Source organism: Chenopodium album, chromosome 2 (genome assembly GCF_948465745.1).
Source record: "Chenopodium album chromosome 2, dcCheAlbu1.1, whole genome shotgun sequence".
Taxonomy (NCBI): domain Eukaryota; kingdom Viridiplantae; phylum Streptophyta; class Magnoliopsida; order Caryophyllales; family Amaranthaceae; genus Chenopodium; species Chenopodium album.
In genome coordinates this window covers 34,907,126-34,916,352 of record NC_137835.1, presented here as the reverse complement: position 1 = coordinate 34,916,352, position 9,227 = coordinate 34,907,126, and positions in this window count along the sequence as shown.

Below are 9,227 nucleotides of genomic sequence, written 5' to 3'. Positions count from 1 at the left end.
GCATGCCAAGGCCATGCTGGAAGCCGTCTGGAAGAGGGATAAGGACAATATCCTTGGGATAGAGACGCTAAATCTTGAACGCATTCTATCCCTTCTGGCTGAGGTAAGAAACTTGTCAATTCAATTTTATTTTTACCAAGTGTCTTATCCCGCCTGCCATACTTATGCCACCTGACTTTTTGCAGGCCATGCTGCGGGTGGAATGGCTCAAACGTCCTTATTCCCGCAAAAGGGAAGAGGTAAAAAGGGCCAAGAAGTCCGCCATAGACGCTGATAATATTGCTTTACACTCGACTATCGTAAATGAACTTGAAACTAAAGCAATAATTATGACACAGGCGTCTAGAATCCAGCAGCTGGAGGCGGATCTGGAGACGGCCAAACAGCAGGCGTCGGATGCTGAGACGGCTAAGAAGGCGGCGGAGGAGGCCCAGAAGAAGGCGGATGAGAGCGCCAAGAAGGCTGATGAGGAGCTCAAGACGGCCCAGACGGACCTTGGCACACTTAAAGGTGTTTCCGAAGAGAACACCAAACTGAAGGCCAAGGTTCAAAAGCTGGAGAAGGAGGCTGCTCAGGCTCAGAAGAACTTTGCAGCAACCTTGGAGGCGGAGCAAAACCGCCTTGTTGCTGAGAGTGACGCTGACACTGACGCCCGTATGAAGATTTTTTGGGCTGCCTTGTACCCAGACGAGGATTATAGCATCTGGGCACTGGCGCACAGCTATGCCGAGTACGTGGTGTACTTGACAGAACAAGGCGAGCCAGAGCCTGCCTCTTTCGAAGCCTGGGTCAACTCCAACAATGAGCCGTCCGCGCCTGAGCTTCCTGGTCCTGGTGAAGCACAGGAGATACCCTCAGATGATGAGGAGAAGGAGGGGGACCAGGAGGCTCCGTCTACAGGCCAGAAGTGACCACTCAGCGGCAGTATGCCAATCTTTGCTTTTTATTTTCTTTTATTCAGCGGCTGTATGCCAAAACTTACCTTTTCCGGCCTGCGTGCCGAGTATCCTTGTATTTACCGGCTAAGGAGCCGGGTAAATTAACAATTACTTTCACCCGGACGGGGTCCGGTTAACATTTGATCCACTTCAACCGTTTGGCTGGGTGGACTTTTATCAAAAGCACCGACTAAGTCGGTTTTAATCATTTTGCATTTAATTTTTAATTTTTTTATTTTTGCCTAACTTATGAAAAGCATGCAGCGATTTTTTGCCTAACTAGTCAATAGTCTGGCTGTCCTTGCCCCTGGACGGCTGTGTGATTGGTTTCAAGTGGAGTTGGTTGATTGACTTGAAAACGTCTGATGCTGCAAAGAGCATGATATGTTTGTAAATCAATCAATCACAGTAGTGATTGCCCCAAACCAAGTGCACAGCCGTACATCAACAGGCGTTTCAGTCACTACACAGACGGCGTTTGTCCGTCTTGGTAGAGATTTCATAGCAATTGAACAACTCTTTTGCCCCAACTGGGGTGGGAAGTGCAATTTTGGAATAGATAACCTAAATGAGAACTTCAGCCGGTGACCGTCTGATGCCTATGGGCATCCGGTATCCGGAAACTTAATTCATTCTTCATAGGTTATTTTGGTCAGACGGCTATGAGTTGACCAATTTGGTCGTTCAATTTTTGCCGTCTACATAGGTACGTAGAACCGAAAAATAGTCTGTTCTCTGCGACGATTGCACCCGGAGGGGTGTCGCCGGACGCCTTTGTCCATGTTGGGACAGGCGATTTTATAAAGTGAGCAACCATCCGGCCATTTTAGCCTCTGGTCTTGTTTGAGACCGGTTGTATAGCCACTAAACATTTTTGTGCTTAGTTTTTAGTCAGTATTGAATTTATACTAAGTATCGAACTTAGTTTTTTTTAAACAAGCGGGTCGGTCTGGGTATTACCCAGGCAGATAATCAGGCAGTTGAATAAACAAAGTTCAAACTTAAATAAACAAGGGATCCGAGTATTACCCAGGCGGTCCAACAAATGTAACCTTTACTAAGTGTCAAACTTAGTTAGGTAAAGAAGAGTCCGCCTGGGTATTACCCAGATTGATAAGCAAACAATAACTCAATTTTGCAAACAAAGTATGGATCTTCATTAATTGACTCACAGTTTACAAAAAGTTTACAATCTCAGAAAGAGTACTTTTTTAGATTGTCTACATTCCAAGTTCTAGGAAGACGCCTGCCGTCTGGGGTTTCCAGGCGGTAGGTGCCATCCCTTACTTCTTCATAAATCCGGTAGGGGCCTTCCCAATTTGGAGTTAGCTTTCCCAGCTCATTGGCCCTACCGGTTGCCTACATTTTCCGTAACACTAAGTCGTCAAATTTCAAAGGACGCTTTTGTACTTTTTTGTTGTAGGCTCTAGTCATTCTCAGACGGTAAATCTCATGACGCAAGGCGGCATTGCCCCTGCATTTTGGCAGTGAATCCAATGCCTGGCGCATTGCTTCCCAGTTTGCCTCTTCATCATACAGCATGACTCTGAGAGTCGGCTCGTAATGTTCGATGGGCAAGACGGCTTCAGCACCATAAACCATGAGAAACGGGGTTTCACCGGTTGCCCCTTTTTCAGTTGTCCGGATGGCCCATAGGACATGGATTAACTCTTCTGCCCACAAGCCACCGGCTCTTTCTATTTTCTTCTTAATTCCGTCTGAGATGAGTTTGTTGAAGGCTTCAACTTGGCCGTTTGCTTGGGGCCGGCCAACAGATGCAAAACAGCTTGAGATCCCCTAATCTCCCAACCAAGTTTTTTGCTGAGGCGTCTCAAACTGAGGACCATTATCAAACACCATAGACATAGGCACTCCATATCGGGTGATAATGTTCTTCTAAATGAAGGAAATTACGTATGAGGTCTTGATGTTCCTAACCGCCTCAGCCTCCACCCACTTGGTGAAATAATCCACAGCCACCAAGATGTAATGCTTTCCGCCTGGAGCAGGCGTGTAAGGACCTAGAATGTCCATGCCCCATTTTGCAAACGGGATTGGGCTGTGGATGGCCGTCAGATCAGTAGCCGGACGGTGAATGAGTTTGCCAAATTTTTTGCACTTGTCACATTTTTCACCAATTCCTTGGCGTCTGCCTCAAGAGTGGGCCAAAAATAATGTCGTCTGGCTCTGACGGCTAGGGACCTGCCGCCTATATGCAAGGCACAGAATCCCGAGTGCAAGTCTTCGAGAACTTCTTTTCCCTTTTCTGGGGTGACACACTTCAACAGGGGCTTAAGAAACCCCGCCTTGAAGAGTTCTCCATTTTTCAACTCGAAGCTTGCAGCTCGCCTTTTCAGGACGGCTGCTTCCTGGGGTGAATCAGGAAGTGTGCCGTCTGAGAGATAGGCCCGGATGCCATCCATCCAGGTAGAGCTTCGGTCCAGAATTCCAATGGGATCTTCATGGATGCTTCTCTTTTCAAGAACTTCCCAAAAGACAGACCGAGGCGTATCATGGCAGGCGGAAGACGCCAGTTTTGTCAATGCATCCGCCTGGTTATTTTCCGACCTAGGCACTTGACTCAGACGGAATTCCTCAAGTGCCTTGGTCTCTTCTTTGACTGCCTGAAGATATTTAATCATAGCCGGATGAGTAGCCTCCTAGCTTCCCTCATACTGGGTAACGACCAATTGAGAATAAGAGTAGGTGTCAATTTTCATGGCCCCTGCCGCCTTACACATGCGAATGCCGGCTAGCAAGGCTTCATATTCCGCCTCATTGTTAGAGGCCTGAAACTTGAAGCGTAGTGCATACTCAAATCTGTCCCCTTCAGGAGACTCGTAAATTACGCCTGCACCACAGCCGTTCTTAGTAGAGCTCCCGTCTACATACACTTTCCAAACCTGATCAAGATTATCCGGAGCCACCGGAAGGGTCATTTCAACAATGAAGTCGGCAAACGCCTGACCTTTCACTGCCTTCCTTGGTTCGTAACTGATTTCAAGACTTTGCATTTCAATAGCCCATTTCAACATTCTCCCGGATGAGTCCAGGGTAGACATTGGCCGCTTGAGTGGCTGGTCGATGTAAATCACACCCGGGTGTGCCAAAAAGTAAGGCTTCAACTTTTTGAATGCCATATACAAAGCAAGGCCAAATTTTTCAACCATGGGGTACCGGAGTTCAGCATTTTTAAGAACATGGCTAATGAAGTAAACCGAGAGCTGCACGCCGTCTCGCTCAGCAAGGAGAACGACACTGAGGGCATGATCTGAGACGGCTAAGTACATATACAACGTCTCCCTAGGCAAAGGGCTGACCAGCCTACGTAGAGAATGTAAATGCTCTTTCAACCTCTGGAATGCCGCCTCAGCCTCATCCCCCCATTCAAATCTGGTCTTCTTCCTGATTGCTTGGAAGAAGTAGAGGCACTTGTCCCCTGACTAACTGAGGAACCTCCCCAGGGCAGCCAGGCAGCCGGTGAGCCTCTGCACTTCCTTGACAGAACGGGGTGACTTCATCTCTATCACCGCCTGTATATTTTCAGGGTTAGCCTCTATCCCCCTTTGATCAATCAGGAATCCGAGAAACTTCCCAGACTCAACACCAAAGACACATTTCTTAGGACTTAACATAACCTTATGCCGCCTGAGGGTGGTGAATGTTTCTCGGAGATCAGCAAGGTGATCCGTCTGTAGCTTGGATTTGACTATCATGTCATCAATGTACGCCTCCACATTCCTCCCAATCGGATTAATGAAGACCATATTAATCATCCGTTGGAAAGTGGCAGGCGCATTTTTCAAGCCAAACGGCATCACAGTATAACAGAATAGCCCCTGATCAGTGACGAAGGCCGTCTTCTCTTGATCTTTCTTCCACAGGGGTATCTGATGGAAGCCGGAGTAGGCATCCATAAAACTCATCAAGGCGTGACCGGCTGTAGAGTCGACCAGACTGTCGATCTTTGGTAGCGGGTAACTGTCCTTTGGACACGCCTTGTTGAGATCTGTGTAATCAACACACATGCGCCAGGTCCCATTCGGTTTCTTAACAAGGACCACATTGGCCACCTAGTCGGGAAAATTACAACGCCGAATGAACCTGGCATCTAGCAGCTTTTTGACTTCGGCAGCTGCCGCCTGACTTCTTTCCTCGCCGTGGTTTCTTTTCTTTTGCCGGATGGGCTTCTTCTTGGGGTCCACGACGAGTTTGTGGACAGCGAGATCCGGTCTGACGCTAGGCATCTCTTCCACTTCAAAGGCAAAAATGTCTTTGAATTCCTTCAGCAGAAGGTGCAAGCTTGCACCCATGGTAGCATGAGCAACCGTCCCAATCTTAACAGTACGTTCTGGACGGCTGCCATCCAGGACGAGATCAATGCTTTTGCCAGCCGGTTGGGGACGGAGCTCATCTGACCGTTCACCGGCCAGTGATTGCTATTTTTTCTCTTTCTTCACCTCCACCAGCAGAGGTGCCTTTCTTTTCTTTCCGGCTGCTGGTGGGGCAAGAGCAGGGTCGGCATCCTTGACATTGTCAAGGTCTATGGGTTCCTGACCGCCTGGGGCCACGGTATCTCGAACGGTTGAGAGATAACACTCTCGGGCCGTCTTCTGACCCCCATTCAGGGAACCCACAGTGTCGTCATTCCTCTCATACTTGATGAGCATGAGAGATGGGATGATTACTGCCTTGGCTACGTTGAGGGTCGGCCGGCTAAGGATAATGTTGTAGGCGGTCAACTCCTCAACGACCCAGAATCTGACGACAATATGTCGTCCTTGGCCCTTCTCTCCCAACCGGATGGGTAAGTCAATCCTTCCGGCTGGGTAGACCATCCCACCCCCAAAACCTACCAAGGGGTGGGTGACCGGATGCATGCTGCTGACATTGTATTTCAGCTTTTGCAGGCACCGGAGGCTGATGATGTCATATGAGCTGCCGGTGTCTATAAGGATCCGTCCAACAAGCTGGTTGGCAACCTTACATTCAATGACCACCGGGTCATCATGAGGGCGGTGGACGCTGCCCCTATCCTTTTCAGTGCTCAAGACGTCTGGGAAGGAAGAGCTGGCAGACGCCTGCTCATCATCATCTTTGTCCATCTTTCGAAGATGGCTCTTGGTGCCCCGGATGGTAGGGCCACCACATGAAAACCCGCCTGCTATAGTGTAGACCGGCTCCTTGTCGGTATCCGAACTACTAGCAGGCTGGGGGGTAGTCTTGGAGGACTGACCCTTGTTTTTCTTTTTTGCCCCGGTTGAGTCAAAAGACAAAATAAAAATAAAATAAATAAAATAGAGATAAATAAAATAAAATAGAAAATAAGGGACATAAAACTAAACTAATAAAAATAAAACAAAAACTATACAAGCAAACAAAGTAAAATAAAATACGAAAATAAACTAAAGCTAATAAAATAAAGAAAATAAACTAAAACGCTCCAAAACTACCAAATAAACAAGAAACTTTATTAAAGAGAAAACAAGAGAAAGAAAGGGAAAATAAGATAAAATAAACACGAAAATGACTCTAAAACTACTCCCTAAGAGTGACATAAATGTCACTCATCAAATTCCCCCAAGCTACACCTTTGCTCGTCCTCGAGCAAAGCTAAGGCAAAAGAGAACAAGATGGAATTATTAAAGGCAAAAGAAACAAAATAGAAACAAAGAGAAAGAATGTACACTAACTCACTGTCGTAGGAATCACGGATGCATTTAGCGTATGCATCAAGCCCTTTAAACCCCTATGTCGCCAAAGAGGACGAGTAAGCTCTCGTGAGGGTTTCCTAAGAGGTTTAACCCACAACTCTCGACAAAAACCAAGGCAAGGCAACAAAAGGAAAAAGGAAAAGGAACACTAAGAGAAAAAGCGAAACACAAGCTCATGTATGGACAAGAAATAAGGACGAGTACTAATGAATGCAAACCTTTCTAAATGGACAAATGTATGCAAGTTCCAAGATGTCAATGGTTGATTGAAACATAACACATGCTAAGCATAGAGAACTACTTAGGACTCAATCCACCCTAGCCCCAACCAATCGGGCCACGTTCTCTCCACTAGCTTCAAATCAACCCTTAAGCTGGCTTCTCAAGATTCCACAAAGGAACCGGAAAAAGATAAATAAATGAAAAACTTTGAGAAGGTAATCCCGACGTCTCAACTATGCATACTCTTTCCATAGATTTGAAGTCTATCTCCCTCCACCGTTCTATTGACCTAAACCACTAGAGTCTAAGGGTCTTTTTATTGGTTGTAACGTAAGGCTAAGGGTTAAGGCGGGGTAAAATTTAAAATTTGGTGATAATTCCTAAGTGAAGCAAAAAGTGCGGCCGACACTAAAAAATAACTCAATAATTCACTAAATATCAAGCAAAAATACCACTAATGTCATTCCCCCAAGCTTATTCAACACAAACACACAACATTCCCCCCAAGCTTGAACAAAGCATTGTCCTCAATGCTTAAACTAAGGAAGAAAATGAAACCATCTAAAATATTTTTGTTGTTTTTGTTTCTTTTCCAATTTTTTTTTTCTTTTTTTTTTTTTACTTTATTCACTGTCCTTGCCTTTTTTAATTTTGGACGGCTTTTTCTTGAAACTTCACTTGATTTTCATAAATTTGCATATTTCTTTATAAGCTCAACTCTAACCAAATCTCAAAGTGCTTCTTGTTTATAATCAACAACTCAAAACTTAAACCTCACATGCCAATGCTTCACTAACTAAAAGGTTGGTAAACATAGGCCATTAGGTTTGTAATGTGGTTTAAACAAGAGCGGGAAACATAAGGCTCAAATTGGTTAGCAAGTAGGTTTATGCAAAATAGAAAATCAAATTTGTAACAAAACAAAAAGAAGATAAAAAAAAATGAGAAAGAAGTGCCCTTTTCCTCCCCTAGAGTGCTTCGGTCACGATCTTGGGAGCTATAAGTCAAAACAAGGATCAAGACATGCATAGCTAAGGATCCAAATGCGCCACACAACAAAGTGATGAAGGCTAGAAGAATGTTACCTCACACGGGATTATAACTAAGCAAATACCAACTAAGGGTGCCAAATCCACTATAGAGAGCAACACCATCTTACCACATACCCGTGAACTAGGGCTTCATGGATTCCTAAAAGTTCTCAACCCGGCTACCTTAGCATGTAATATCCTAGAGTCAACCAATGACACTCTCAAATCGTGCACACATTAACCACTTAGGAAGAAAGGCATTCAAGAGTAAACAAATCCAAAAGATATAATGTCCAATTAAGAACAAACAAAACACAATTTTGCTAAACTTGCCTAGAAGTAAACAAAAATCTTTTTGGATTTTCCAAAAGCATGAAAAACATGGAAATGCATATACTCACGTGCATGGCATATATGAATCAACATCTCACCAAACATGATAGAATACCCTCCCCCAAGCTTGAATGAAACCAAGCTTTCAAATCATAAACAATGAAACCAAGGAGGGGAATACAAGGAAAAATTAATCCAACATTACCAACACATGATCTTCAAGTCACAATAAGTAAGAGAGAGAGGGAAAAGAAGGATATTACCGGATATGGGATAAATGCAAAATCACACAAAAAAAATCCGAAATAACCTCATATGAGCCATAATCTCTACAAATAAGGCTTGAATTCCACATGATAGGTAAGTTGAGGCACATTTCCTTGGTTCTTGATCATCACCAATGCGCAAGAGTATATCAAGTTGTGTACCTAGCAAGGAACACAAACACGTCCATGTGAGAAAATCTAATCTAAAAACAAAAGAAAATGAAAGCAATAAAACACGGGTTACTTCCCGCAAAGGCTTGTTTAACGTCCAAGCGAGACCGCTCTAGGAAATAAAAATTCAACGCACGCAAGAGCTTGTCAAATGCACTACTACACATTTCATGGGGGTGTAAATAGGCAAATGACGGATTAAGAACGTGCAACAAAATCATTGCACGCAAGTGAAGAGGGAGATGCCAAAAGAAAGAAGAAGAAGGATCGAAAGGAAACTCAAGAAAGTAAGAAGTAGAAGAAGGAAAAGAATAGTGGAAAGAAAAGGAAAAAGGCAAATCCTCATCACATATTTTTTTGTTGACAAAATTCCTCTCTTCCTCGATGATGATGGAATGAGAGGCATGAAAATCATCCATAAAGGGCGGCTTCCCAATAGGTTGTTTGAGATAGGAAGGGAGAGAAGTAGGGTAAGGAAGGATATGGCCGAACCTTAGAAAAAAAGGGGTATGAGAAACGGGAAAAGGGGTAGCTACTCCCTCACCACAAGGT